Raw genomic sequence first — 13,447 nt, 5'->3', positions numbered from 1 at the left:
CTGACTGCTAGAGCTGAAACGTGAAATAGTAGCAGCCAAGAACATCAATTTCACAGCTGGTAGGCTCCCTGCTGTGAAATTAAACCTATCACTGGGCTCAGGACTTTGGAGGTAAGCTCCGGGGCAGGGTGGAAGAACTCTAGTTGTCAGCCCCATGCAGGACTGACTGCCAACAGGCAATGTAAGTAATGCATTGTCTACATGGACACAGTGTTGCCCTAACTACATCGACCAAAGCACTACGCCTCTTGCAAAGGTGGAGTTATAAGTGGCATAGTTTGTTTCATGGTAAATCCGCTCCTGAATCACATTAAACAAATGAAATACTTTCACTATTTCTTCTTCAATGGTTAAATAAATAGTCAAGGTGTGGCAGCTTTAACTATTTTAAAAGATAGAAACCCATTGTAAATGAGAATGTTTACTGAGTAAAAGGGAGTTAAGAGGTAGCAAATGGTGTGTAGCGGTCTCGGTTTGAGTGGAATAAAGTAAATAATTGCACTGGAAAATGTTCACGTCTTGGCTTTTTGCCCTATAGGAAGGGAGTTTAATTACTGACACTGGCATATCTATATCAACAGAAAACTGAATACCGAAAATTCCTACATTTAGATTTGTAAGATCCCTACTTTTATCAGTTCTAAGAAAGAGGAAAGACCTTTTTTTCTCTCTCTCATTTCTTCTCAATTCACTCTGTTGTGCTCAAGTACTACAGTGTATTCAGGAAAGTTGGCTGTTATACTGAAGCTTGTGTGCTTTAATAGCTATACAAACCATAAGACGTCAGATTTCTTGCTTTGATCAGAAGACTATTATTCATATAGTTTAACATTTAACATGCTTTCCTTTAATAGGAGAATGGTATATTTCTACATTTGTTTAAAAGAGGCTAAAACCTTTCTCTATTTGCTCCCTATAAAACAAACCAAAGTGTGGAGATTATAATATATGCATTTCACATAAGTACCTGGTATCAATCCACTGTAGACAACAACATAGTCCTAAACTTAATATAGATAATTCAAGCATTATTGCTTTAAAAATATGAAAATGTTTTTATAATTGGATCTGGAAGTTTTCAAATGTTAACTTCCTCAATGCGCACAAATCCACATTATAACTACTCAAGCATAATTTAGACTGCATTCATAGTTTTTAGCTTAAGTGAGATGTAAATCCTTTTATTAGGCATGAAAACAAATAATCACAATTAAACCACTTTATTCAAAAAGATTTAATTTTGTGAAAGTTGCAAGAAAATTTATTCACTGTTTAGGATTCCAAAATTATTAAAAATTACGTTGTGAAGTTTTCAGTACTTGTGTGTAAATGCTTCTCTGGAAACTCACCTATTTTACAAATGACTTTGCTTTTACTTCCAAAAGTTTAGCTAGATATAGATTATTGCAGAGTGGTAGCTCTGCTATAGTTAATGTTATGTAAGGGATGAGTCTCTCCTGTGAGAGGCTCCAGCCAACCCACAAATGAAGAACTGGTCCTGGGACTCCCAAACCACAGGAGGAACAGCAGCTCAGTCTGCTCAACATCACTCCAGGGCTTGGAATGCTCTCCTGCCTGATGGTGGCAACAGATTTCCCAGGTCTTAGCCTGCTCCAGCCTTGTTCCCAGTTCTGCTCTTGCCGCTACTCTGCTCCCAGTCCTGCTCCAGCCTGCTCTTGCTGCTGCTCTGTACCTAGTCCTGCTCCAGCCTCACTCTGGACTTCTGATTCCAGCTTTGACCACTAGGCCTGACTGTGCCAGCATCAACCACTAGACCCAACCATCTCCATCCCAGTTTGAGAAATTGGGCATTTCTTACAGTTAAAAGATGACTATTTTAAGTACTCTAAAATCCACATCTTATTCAGTTTGTCTCAAAGTTTGCTGTGCCTCGTAGGGGCGCAGGATAGGGTTAGTTGTCCAAATTTGGAGTCATTTGAGCAAGGGGTTCCTGAGATAAGAGATCTCTGCTGCAGCCACTGAACTTCAGGAAGACCCATGTACTGTGTATTTGAGCCCCTGGCAGCTTTCAGAGAATCTGTGCTTTGCATTAGGTGTTCTATGCATACATTATGAAGGGGCTCCTTGTGAAGCATTAAAGGTAGTAATCCCCACAATGAAACCTCAATGGCCCTTTTTAAGCAAAGCCTCCATATGCCAGTAACACACTTAACAGCACTTGATCCTAACTAATGTTACAGTAGAGTTTGGGGAACAGAGCACATAAGCACTGTAGGAAAAATCTAACATCATATCTTTGTTAAGGCAACACTCTGATTTAGGTCAGGTGTAGCAAAGAGACATTACACCTGGCCTATCCAAACACTAAGCCTACTCCACATAACCCACCCAGACTTCCTAAATGTTACCACCTTTTCACTCTTTCCCAGAGAGTTATTTATGGCACCCCCCTTTCTAAGCCCTGGAAGCCACAGTCAAATATGCCAACAAACTGCTGACAATTACCGTGGCAACTGGATCCCAGTGTGCACAGCTGCTAACACAACCTACAGAATTCAGTACTGAAATGAGGTCTACTTGATTCCCTGAAGGTACACATGCACCTCTTCTCACATCACAGTGAAAACTAAATTCCTCCACCACTTAACACAGTTACCCCTAACAGCTGGAGTGTATGCAGATAAATAATGGACTTCAAATATGTGGAATTTAACATGCTCACACCTTTTCAGAATCCTTCTTCTCTACTTATTATTTCACCACCCCTACTGAACCATTCCTAGTACCTATTGCCAGTGCTGGGGGTAGAGCTAAGATTGTGTTGTAGGTTTGGTGTGTACCTTCATTCATATCAGAAGTTTTCAGAGGTTTGAGTGTAGCTGCACTGCAAGAAAAGAAATCATTCTGCTAGTTCCTAAATTCCACAGGGTTAAGGACAGAAGATGGTTTAAAAAGGAACAAACCCTGCAGAACCTCTTAAATTTCACAAAATAGATGGGATGATGGGAGGCCTTTGCTTTCAGAGAATTTTACACTTCTTTTCTCTAATACTGAGTAAGGACCCTTAATCCTCTTCATAATCCAATGGAGCTGCTTAGTGCTATGCCATCCTTAAACTATCAAAATGAAGGGTTAGTAATCTTAGTTCAAGCCCCATGATTTGGCTATTATGAATTCTTCTTTAAAAAAATTAAGTTTTTGTATGTCCCATCTGAACTGCTGAGGTGGGAGCAGCAGGAGAGACTAGAGACACAATCTTAAAATGTTCCCCATTTTCAGAAGACTGCTGCTTGATGCTCTTCAGGAATGGCACAGAGATTTTACTACTCCTAAAAAGGAGCAGTAAATTACGAGTATGAGTGAGCACTGCAGCAGGAAGACAGCATTTGTGACCTCTTGGCACCAACTGTCAGAGGGCACAGGAGGTGCACAAAGTTTTACAGGAATCCCCTGAGTCAGATATATGCATAATAATTCACTAAAGTGTGGCATGTGAGGTTTCTACCGAGAGCCAGTGATCACTGTCACTGTGAAATGTATGTATGGATACTATCTAAGGAATTATGCATCTATACTGAAAGTTTATGACAGATAACAAGGAGATGACCTGTCTTGGCCAGGTCCTATCAGGTATGGGGTAACACAGACTTATTTCCCTGTCTAGTCATTGTGTATCCAGGTGTATGCCTATCGTATACTGAGCCAGATGTTGATTAAAGAAACTGTGAAATCTGTGAAAAAAGGAGTAGACAGGAAAAAACCCTCAGCGGGGGGATATTCTCTTTATGAATAAGGACAATGAATTGTTCTGATATACCTGTGGATAAAAACAGGCACCTGGGGTCTTTCACCAAGGAAACAAGCGGACAGCGTGACTTGTCTCATGAGTGGAAGATCACAGCCAAGCCTGGACTTCGGGTGAGCACTGCGCTATAAGACAAGAAAGTATATTGTTAAGTAAGTCTAGGTTCTAGAATGTGGGTTACAATTTTATGGCATATATAAAATTTGGGGGCCCATCTGAATTTATATTTAATAAAAAAAATCTCACCATGTTAGCAAAGTCATTGTCTCAGGACTCAAACCCAGTGCCATCTAAATGAAAGGAGTTGCAGCATTACCATTAAACTCACTTTTACAGAGAGAGCATTTACAGGCCCTGACTGACCACTTGAAGAAAAAACTAAAAGAGGATGGGGTGAGAGAAATAAGGCCTCTCAGCCCTTGGCTCTCAGGACACCCTCTAAAAGTAGGAACCTGCCTTTCCCTCCTCTGGCAATAGCACACTGCAAAGTTTAGGAGCTCCACAGGAAAGCTTGCTCTCCCCCTAGCTCCAGTACCCAATACTCCACAGTGCCTAACTCTTTAAAACCCACAGTATCTCCGATTATAGAGGCTTCCCTAATTATTCTATAGTTAAGGTTGAATTTGGTTTTTCAGATAAAACAAGGTTTAAATCCCCTGAAGTATGAAACCAAATGTTCATCATCATCTACAACCCTCTCTCAACGATTTATGTTTCAGTACAGTTAAAAGCTAATAGTTCAGTAGCTAAGTCATTTTGGAGTTCAAAGGATTTAACTGATTTTTAGAAAAGGCTTTGTTTATATGCTCAAAAAACTTAGGAATATGAAATACTAAACAAAATCTCTTGCACAGACTAGTTTAAACAGTTAAATAATGCTAAAAGACAGTTACCTTTTCCGTAACTTGTGTTCTTCGAGATGTGTTGCTCATGTCTATTCCACAATAGGTGTGCGTGCTCACCATGTGCACTGGTGCCGGAAGCTTTTCCCCTAGCAGTACCCGTAGGGGAGTGCTCCTAGAGACCCCCGGAGTGGCGGCTCCATGGCGCGGTATAAGGGGGACTGCGCGCTCCCCCCATCGTCAGTTCCTTCTTGCCAGACAACTCTGACAGAGGGGAAAGAGGGTGGGATGTGGAATAGACATGAGAAACATATCTCAAAGAACACCAGTTACGGAAAAGGTAACTTTCTTTTCTTCTTCAAGTGATTGCTTATATTCCACAAGCTATATCTGTTGGAGGTGGGTAGGAGTTCCCAGGTTCCCAGGACGGAGGACAGCCCTGCCGAACCTGGTGTCATCCCTGGTTTGGGGAACGATCACATAGTGCGAGGTGAACGTATGAACTGAAGACCACGTCGTGGCCCTACAAGTGTCCTGGATGGGGACATGGGCCACGAAGGCAGCCGACGAGGCCTGTGTTTGAGTCGAGTGTGCCCTCACAATGAGTGGCGGGGGGGACACCCACCAGCTCATAACAGGAGTGGATGCACGAAGTGATCTGATTGGAAAGCCACTGAGTGGAAATCGGCTGGCCCCTTGTGTGCTCAGCCAAGGTGACAAATAGTTGTGAGAACTTTCTGAACGGCTTGGTCCGATCGAGGTAGAAAGCCAGAGCCTGCCGCACATCAAGCGTGTGGAGGCAGCGCTCCTCATTGGACACATGAGGCTTGGGGCAGAGGACCGGTAGAAAAATGTCCTGACCTGTGTGGTAGGCAGAGAGAACCTTCGGGAAGAATGCAGGGTGTGGGCGGAGCTGGACCGTGTCCTTATGAAAGACTGTGTACGGCGGCTCACAGGTCAGGGCCCTGAGCTCTGACACGCCTGGCCGACGCGATTGCAACCAGGAAGGCCACCTTCCACGAGAGGTGAGACCAGGAGCACGAGGCCAGTGGTTCAAATGGGGGCCCCATGAGACGAGCCAACATCAGGTTTAGGTCCCACTGCAGGACCGGTGGTCTAGAATACGGAAAAAGACGGTCCAAACCCTTAAGGAACTGGCCAGTCATAGCATGGGAAAATACCGTGTGCCCTGGCACCAGCAGATGGAAGGCCGATATGGCTGCCAGGTGCACCTTGACTGACGAGGACGACAGGCCCTGGGCCCTCAGGTGGAAGCGGTAATCAAGGATAAGCTGGATTGGGGTGGCCACCGGGGAGACACGCTGGTCCTCCGCCCACCGAGAGAACCGGGACCACTTTGCCAAATAAACATGGCGAGTGGAGGGCCGCCTACTTTCGAGGATGACGCGCTGAACCAAATTCTGAGCACGTCCTTTCCTCTCCACCTAACCACTGAGCAGCCATGCTGTGAGGTGAAGTGCCGCTAGGTTGGGATGGAGGTGGTCGTCCTGGTCCTGAGAGAGCAGGTCCTGGCAGAGCGGCAATGGCCACGGCGGAGCTACCGCCAGGCCCGTGAGGGTCCCATACCCATGCCGCCTGGGCCACGATGGGGCAATCAGGAGGACCCAGGCCTTATCTGTCTTTATCTTCTCCAGGACCCTGCTGATTAGAGGGAAAGGGGGAAAGGCATGGAGAAGCCGGCCTGACCACAACAGGAGAAAGGCATCGGCGATAGCGCCCCTCCCCAGACCTCCCCCGGAGCAGAACTGGGGGCATCGCCGGTTCTGCCGAGTTGCAAATAGGTCCACCTGGGGTGTTCCCCACCTTCAGAAGAGCCGGTGGGCCACTTCTAGATGGAGGGACCACTCGCATTGCGAGGAAAAGTCCATGCTCAAGCTTTCTGCCCTCTTGTTCCAGGTGCCTGGTAAGTGGAGGGCCTTCAGGTGGTTGTCGTGGGCTATATAGAAGTCCCACAGCCTGATGGCGTCGAGGCAGAGGGCCGAGGATTGGGCCCCGTCTTGCCTGTTGATACAGAACATTGAGGCCGTGTTGTCCGTGAGGACCCTGACTACCTTGCCCTCCATGTGCGAGAGGAAGGCCAAGCACTCCAGCCACTACCCTAAGCTCCTTGATGTTTTTATGTAGGATCAGGTCTTGAGCCGACTGCAGGTTTTGGGTCTGAAAGTTCCCTACATGGGCTCCCCAACCGAGATCCGACGCATGAGACACCAGCCCCAACGACGGGGCCCTGTCCCTGAATGGGACCCCTTGAAGCATGTTGTTTGGGGCAGACCACCACCGTAGGGAGGTGATCACAGAGTCCGGCACAGTGAGGACCTTGTCCATCCTGTCCATGGCCTGGGAGAACTTCGAGGCCAACCAGAGCTGGAGGGGCCTCATCCTGAGTTTGGCACGACGGACCACATACATGCACGCTGACATGTGACCCAAGAGTTGCAGGCAAACCCTGGCTGTTGTCACTGGGAACCTTGTGATTGAGTCAATAAGACCTTTCAGGGTCTCAAATCTGTCTGGTGGGAGAGAGGCCCTGGCTGACACTGCATTCAGGAGCACCCCAATAAACTCTATGCATTGGACGAGACTAACGTGGACTTGGTGTTGTTTACAAGAAACGAAGAGAGTTTCTTGTAACTTTGGATCTGTGATGTACCCTGCATCCACCCCCTACATTTAAGTCTGATCAACTCAGCATAGAGCTGCTGTATGCCACATAAAGATACCCGAGTGACAAGCCTGGAGTCAAACTCAGTTCTTGGAAAGCTGAGTGGAAAGAGGTTTTGGAGGGAATTCATAAAATACACAGAGCCCAGATTACGGAGGAAAGGAAGTAGGATATTTGTAAAACAGTATATGTTGTTTTGCAGAGCTTCAAGTTCTTCACTGCGGAGCTTAGGAACTCCATAAGGCAGACACTTTCCCAAACTGTGCTCTTCCTAATACTCATCGAAGTAGCGCTCCTCTCCTGCTCATCTCAGATGTATGTAGGAGGTGAGCCCATCTGTGGATCTTGGGAAGTTCACAGAAAATAGGGAATGAGCCCAGCAAGGAGCTCTTTGTTCAGAAGAACATGATTGACGGGGTATATGTGTATATGGGATATAAAGTTTTCTATGAAAGACATATGGTCTATCCGGAAGACTGATAAGGTGGCAGGCTGTAGAATGACTGGCCAATGGAGCTTCAAAACTCTGCAGAAGCAAGGTCTTTGTTGCACCAGAGTTTATGGTCTCTGCAAAGCAAACACTTACAAACTACTTTCTAAGATCATTGGTATGGCATCTTCACAACTATGCATCTCCTAATGTTTTTTCATATGATATTGTTAATCCCATATACTAACTGTAACATAAAATGAATGTTTAGGTAAATTAACTGATCATCCCCAAATCATTTTTTTCCTAATTTTGTTGTTGCACTGTATTTTCATAAGAGTATACTAATTACTTCACAAACTTTAGTTTTACATCAATGAAATTTGTTTGGGAATACGGCATGGCTCCAGTTCTATTCCCAATTAAGTTGGTCAATTTTCATTTAAATTAGTGGGCGCTGCACCGGCATAATGAAGGACAGAATTCAACCCCAAATATCTTAATTTAACAAGAGAGAAAGGTTCATCAAAGAGCAAGGATAACACATTTTTTACTTATAGCAGAATAAAAACATCTGAAGCCACAAAATGGATTTAGTTCCCATTTGTTTTTCTTATATCTAATTATTACAAAGCAGAAGCAATTATTGAAATTTTGAGGAGGTAACAAATCAGTTATTCCAGATAAATAATCTGTACACCAATTTATGGCAGACTGATTTTGTACCAGGGTCCAAAATATGTGGGTTAGAAGTAAGCACTGACAAAACCTTAATAAGTGTGGTGATAAATATCCTATGAAATAGTAGTCAAGTTTAGCTGTGCATGGGAAACCCACATATATAAAAGTTTCACTAAAAGTAAAAATGAACAAATGCACAATAGTATTTTACTCTGGAGTATCCAAACACAGAAGAGGATCATACAAAACTGTATAGAATTAGTAGAGTACACATTTTTTACTCTGAGAAAACTACTGTTCAATCTGCACTGTTCCATATAAATAGAACAACCCCCCCCCCAGTGAAATACATGATTAACCCAATGAACGGGAATACAAGGAGACCATAGTCTCTGTCAAGACCTAGCCTTATAAACCTAGAACATACAAAGCAATCTTTCAATGCCATATCAAAAGCTATATGATGGCTGATAATTGAGTTTAACTTCTTTTTTAAAATTCTTCCCTGTTCTTTAGAACTGATTTACATTAAATGAAATTTAGTGTTCACTTTGGCTACATTCTTCCATATTCAATAGACATTCTTTCAAACAGAAGTATTTCCATATTTCTAATCATTCACAATTCCTGAGTATTTCTTGTTCTTTTTTGCCTGCTTCAGATGAGGAATCCAGAACTGAGCACAGTATCCAAACTAGGATTACCACTGATTTATATAATGTCATAACATTGTCAGTTATTTTATATCCTATTCTTATATATTTTAATGTATGCTTTATCACCATTGAGCATGTTTTCACTGAACTGTACACAAGGAAACCAGAACTTATACCTGAGTAGTTTCAGTTAATTTCGAATCAGTCACAGAGTGGGTTCTCAATGCTTTACAGAAGTGGTCCCAGAGCAAACAAACATGTATTCAGGACACAATACTGAACAAAACAAAACAAAAACAAAACTTCAAGAAAATATAAATAAGTCTACCACTTCATCACACACATATCTCCACCCACCATATACTACGGTGATATGCATTTGTTAAACTACAGAACCATGTAACAAACTGAACTTAATATGAATTTTATACTATAACAGTATTCCTACTAATCCATCTTTGTCAGAATTACTAATTTTTCAAACCTCAGAGCATCTTCAAAAGCTGCCAATAAAAATGAACACAAAGAACCGGTCACAGAAATGGGTTTCTTTTTCCCCCTCTTCAAATGCAAAATGCCTTCTCCAAGTTAGTGATGCGAGATCCTGAATGGTAATACTGAGTCCTCTAACAGTGAGAAGTTGACCATCCAATATCTTGTGACCCAAGAGTTTGGCAACATGAGGCTTAAAGCAATTAAAAACCCCAAAATCTGCTACATCAATTCATACAAAGTATTTTTCAGGAAATAATACAATTTAAATTAAATTAGTCTAAATGGGTTGGATAATTTAGCATGCCAAAGCCAAAGTTCTCCAGAGCCAAGGGCTCCTCGGGCTGACATATTTAAGGCACATCCATTTCATAGTCAATAGTACATAAGGGAGCAATGTGGCCAGCGTCGTATCTAACTGCCTTTGACTTCCCTAACCTAATGGATAGGGTACCATTTTACAGTTAGGTGAACTGAAGGTCGCATTTCAGTGTGACTGCAACTGAGACTTGAACCCACAACCTGCAGCATTTTAATCTACATCCTCAACAACTCAGCTACCTCATCTCCAAATAAGTTATTTTCATTCATTGATCTCTAGCTTTGAGTAATGTGTCTTCCTCGTGGTTCCAGAATTTCCAGTTTCTAGAATGTCTTCAATGATAGCACTGTTTGGGGAAGGATTTATATTTGTATGCACCAGTATCCAAATATGATTATTGGGCAAGTTAGATAATGTTGTGGTAGCCTCATATCACTTTCCCTGATTTAATGTTTTTTTAAGTGCATTATGTCCTCCTGAAAGGTATAGGTCTGACAGCTCTAAAAACTGAAGTCTGTTTATTCTCAGAGCAGGCACAGATAGCAGCAGTGCAAACTTCTCCACAGGGTTCTGCTAATGGGCATCAAATGTAACAAAGACAGTGGTTCTCAAACCATGGGTCGGGACCCCAAAGTGCGTCACGACCCATTTTAATGGGGGTAACCAGGGCTGGCGTTAGACCCAGCCGAGCCCCACCACCCAGCGCTGAAGCCCAAGCCCCACTGCCAGGGACTGAAGCTGAAGTCCAAAGGCTTCAGCCCTGGGTGGTGGAGCTCAGGTTTCAGATCCCCTCATCCAGGGCTGAACCCCTCACACTTTGGCTTTGGCTTCAACCCCCCACAGGTAGCAGGGCTTGGGCTTGGGCTCAGGCTTTGGTTCCCCTTCTTGGAGTCATTTAGTAATTTTTGTTGTCAGAAGGGATTCGCGGGGCAATGAAATTTGAGAACCGCTGGACTAGGATCACCTCGAAGGCTGAGAATGTAGTTTATTTTCCAGGCTCACACAGCCTTCTGCCTTTTTTCTAGCAAAATATTTATTAAACTTGCACTCGGGTTAAGACAAACAGGTGAGTTGAAAACAAGAGTATAAATTTTAATTTTGCTGGTTGAGGATTTGTAAGGTGGTATCTGTCCTCTAAGAACTGGACTGAGATCATCTTGGCATTACACATAGATCACTAGATAACCACTAAACGGCACAATTAACATCGGGTTCCTACTATTCTGGGTTGGATTAGAACCATCAGCCTAGAGGTAGAAAACGCCATAACACAAACAACTTCAATGCAAATTGAATGGACATTTTTCTGATTTCATTTAAATAAATTTGTAAGTCGAAGTTTATTCTGCTCAATCTAGGAATATGTACTAGAAGCATGGGGTGGGACGACTTCTCCCTGTGGTGCAGTAAAAAGAAAAGTTTCAGAATTAAACAACAAAGATTGCTTTAAAGCAGCCAATTTCTTGAAAGCAGCTACAGAACTTGAGGTGTGTTTATATTCAGTTTACATCATCACTGCCATACATTCTCATTTTTTTTGTCCTTTTGCTTCTCCCTCTTTTCAAACCCAATTGAGTAGGATGGTACAACTGCGGGGGGTGGGGAGGGAATGGCAGGAAACCTTGTAGAGACATATGTCAACCAAATCAACAGAAATTCTGAGTTAAAACAGCTCTGGCATCATACTCTCAAAATTGTTTGCATAGGTATTGCAATTTGCAAAACATGGCTTTCTGGAACAATGAGTGATCTTCTTGATTTTACATCTTCTGCCTAGCACTCTAAGAGCAAAGGATTAATATTAACATGGGACAAAACTATGACAACTGTTATGATAATTATTTGGATTCAAAGTTCTTAAATTGAATTGCATACTGAGGATTTTTTTATATAAAAATATTTTAATAAAGCTATCAAAAATCTACTTCTTTTGGAGAAAAAAAATTTCTAGGTTGCATTTTGTATGTATAAATCCATGCTAGAGGGCTGTCTGCCTTGCAGGCATCAGTTCCTGTAACCAATTACTGCTTTTATTAATGTTAGCATTGTTTCAGTTCTGTATTCCAGTTACAAGGTTTTCTTAAAAAGAAACAAAAAAAACCCTTGTTTTTTTTTCAAAATGCTTATTCAAACTTATGCTGAACTTAATTTCAAACAAACAAAATATTATATTCTGAAAACCTTGACTTCTATAGAAGAGTAGACAAAGCCTTAACAAGAACAATGCATGACGATAAATATGAGATGTTTAAAGGAGAAACAGCATTCACATTTTTAATATTTATCGAAACTATTAATTTCAAAGTAAATCGCTAGCTCAACCAGTTAAAACCATCCTCTCAAAAAATGAAGTTAATATGACAAGACACTCACAAGAAGTCTGAACAAATCTGTTATTTGCAAATTACGGAAACATTCCTGCACAACTACCTTAGGAACACTATGGTTCTTATAGTCACAAAGTTTTCCATTAGCTTCTTTGCATTCAATCCAAATTTCAAATCTGATTTACAAAAAGATTTCAGGGCACAAACACAATGGATACAGATTACCATACTATTTCTCTTGATTGCAGATAAATGAACACGTATCCTGCTTGTTCAAATTCTGACATGTATACTGTTGAGGTTTACATTTTCTGGGGGAATTCTGTGCTAAAAATTCTGCATACAATATTTTAAAATTCTGAATATTTGTCAAAATAACACAAAATAATCATGCCAGTTTCAATTATTTTGGTAATTTATTTCAAAATTCCTGTCAGCATGCAAGTCTGCAACAATACAGACAATAAAAAAGATTCAAAAAATGTTTTTTGACAAATAGACCCTTACTAGGCATACTAATACAGAATTTTGAGTAATAATTAATTTAAACTACAATACACATCCTGCAGAAGCAGTGCTAAGGCTTGGGTAAGTTAAGGGTAACAAAGGAGCTGAGGAGAGGGAAGTAATTGCTGGGAAGGAGCCTGGAAACAGACTGACAGAGTCAGAAGGGTACCCAGAAGTCACCTACTACAAGACAGGCCCAATAAAGTAACAGAACGTCACTAGCCGTCACCTACAGCCCCCAACTAAAACCTCTCCAGTGCATCATCAAGGATCTACAACCTATCCTGAAGGACGATCCCTCACTCTCACAGACCTTGGGAGACAGGCCAGTCCTCACTTACAGACAGCCCCCCAACCTGAAGCAAATACTCACCAGCAACTACACACCACACAACAAAAACACCAATCCAGGACCCAAACCCTGCAACAAGCCCCGGCGCAAACTCTGTCCACATATCTATTCAAAGGACACCATCATAGGACCTAACCACATCAGCCACACCATCAGGGGCTCATTGACCTGCACATCTACCAATGTGATATATGCCATCGTGTGCCAGCAATGACCCTCTGCCATGTACACTGGCCAAACCAGACAGTCTCTACACAAAAGAATAAATGGACACAAATCTGACACCAGGAAACATAACATTAAAAAAACAGTAGGAGAACACTTCAGTCTCCCTGGTCACTCAACAACAGACTTAAAAGTGGCAATTCTTCAACAAAAAAACTTCAAAA

At 42.3% G+C, this 13,447-nt stretch overlaps 1 protein-coding gene across 8 annotated transcripts in view; it reads right to left on the bottom strand.

The window, feature by feature from the left end:
• The window catches only part of PKP4 (plakophilin 4), a 231,877-nt gene that overhangs the window by 158,311 nt on the left and 60,119 nt on the right, over nucleotides 1–13,447 (bottom strand). The gene's annotated exons all lie outside the window — the stretch shown is intronic.

Source organism: Dermochelys coriacea, chromosome 11, assembly GCF_009764565.3.
Source record: "Dermochelys coriacea isolate rDerCor1 chromosome 11, rDerCor1.pri.v4, whole genome shotgun sequence".
Lineage (NCBI taxonomy): Eukaryota > Metazoa > Chordata > Testudines > Dermochelyidae > Dermochelys > Dermochelys coriacea.
Note: the sequence above shows the minus strand (reverse complement) of the source record. Positions and strands in the feature narration are given on the sequence as shown.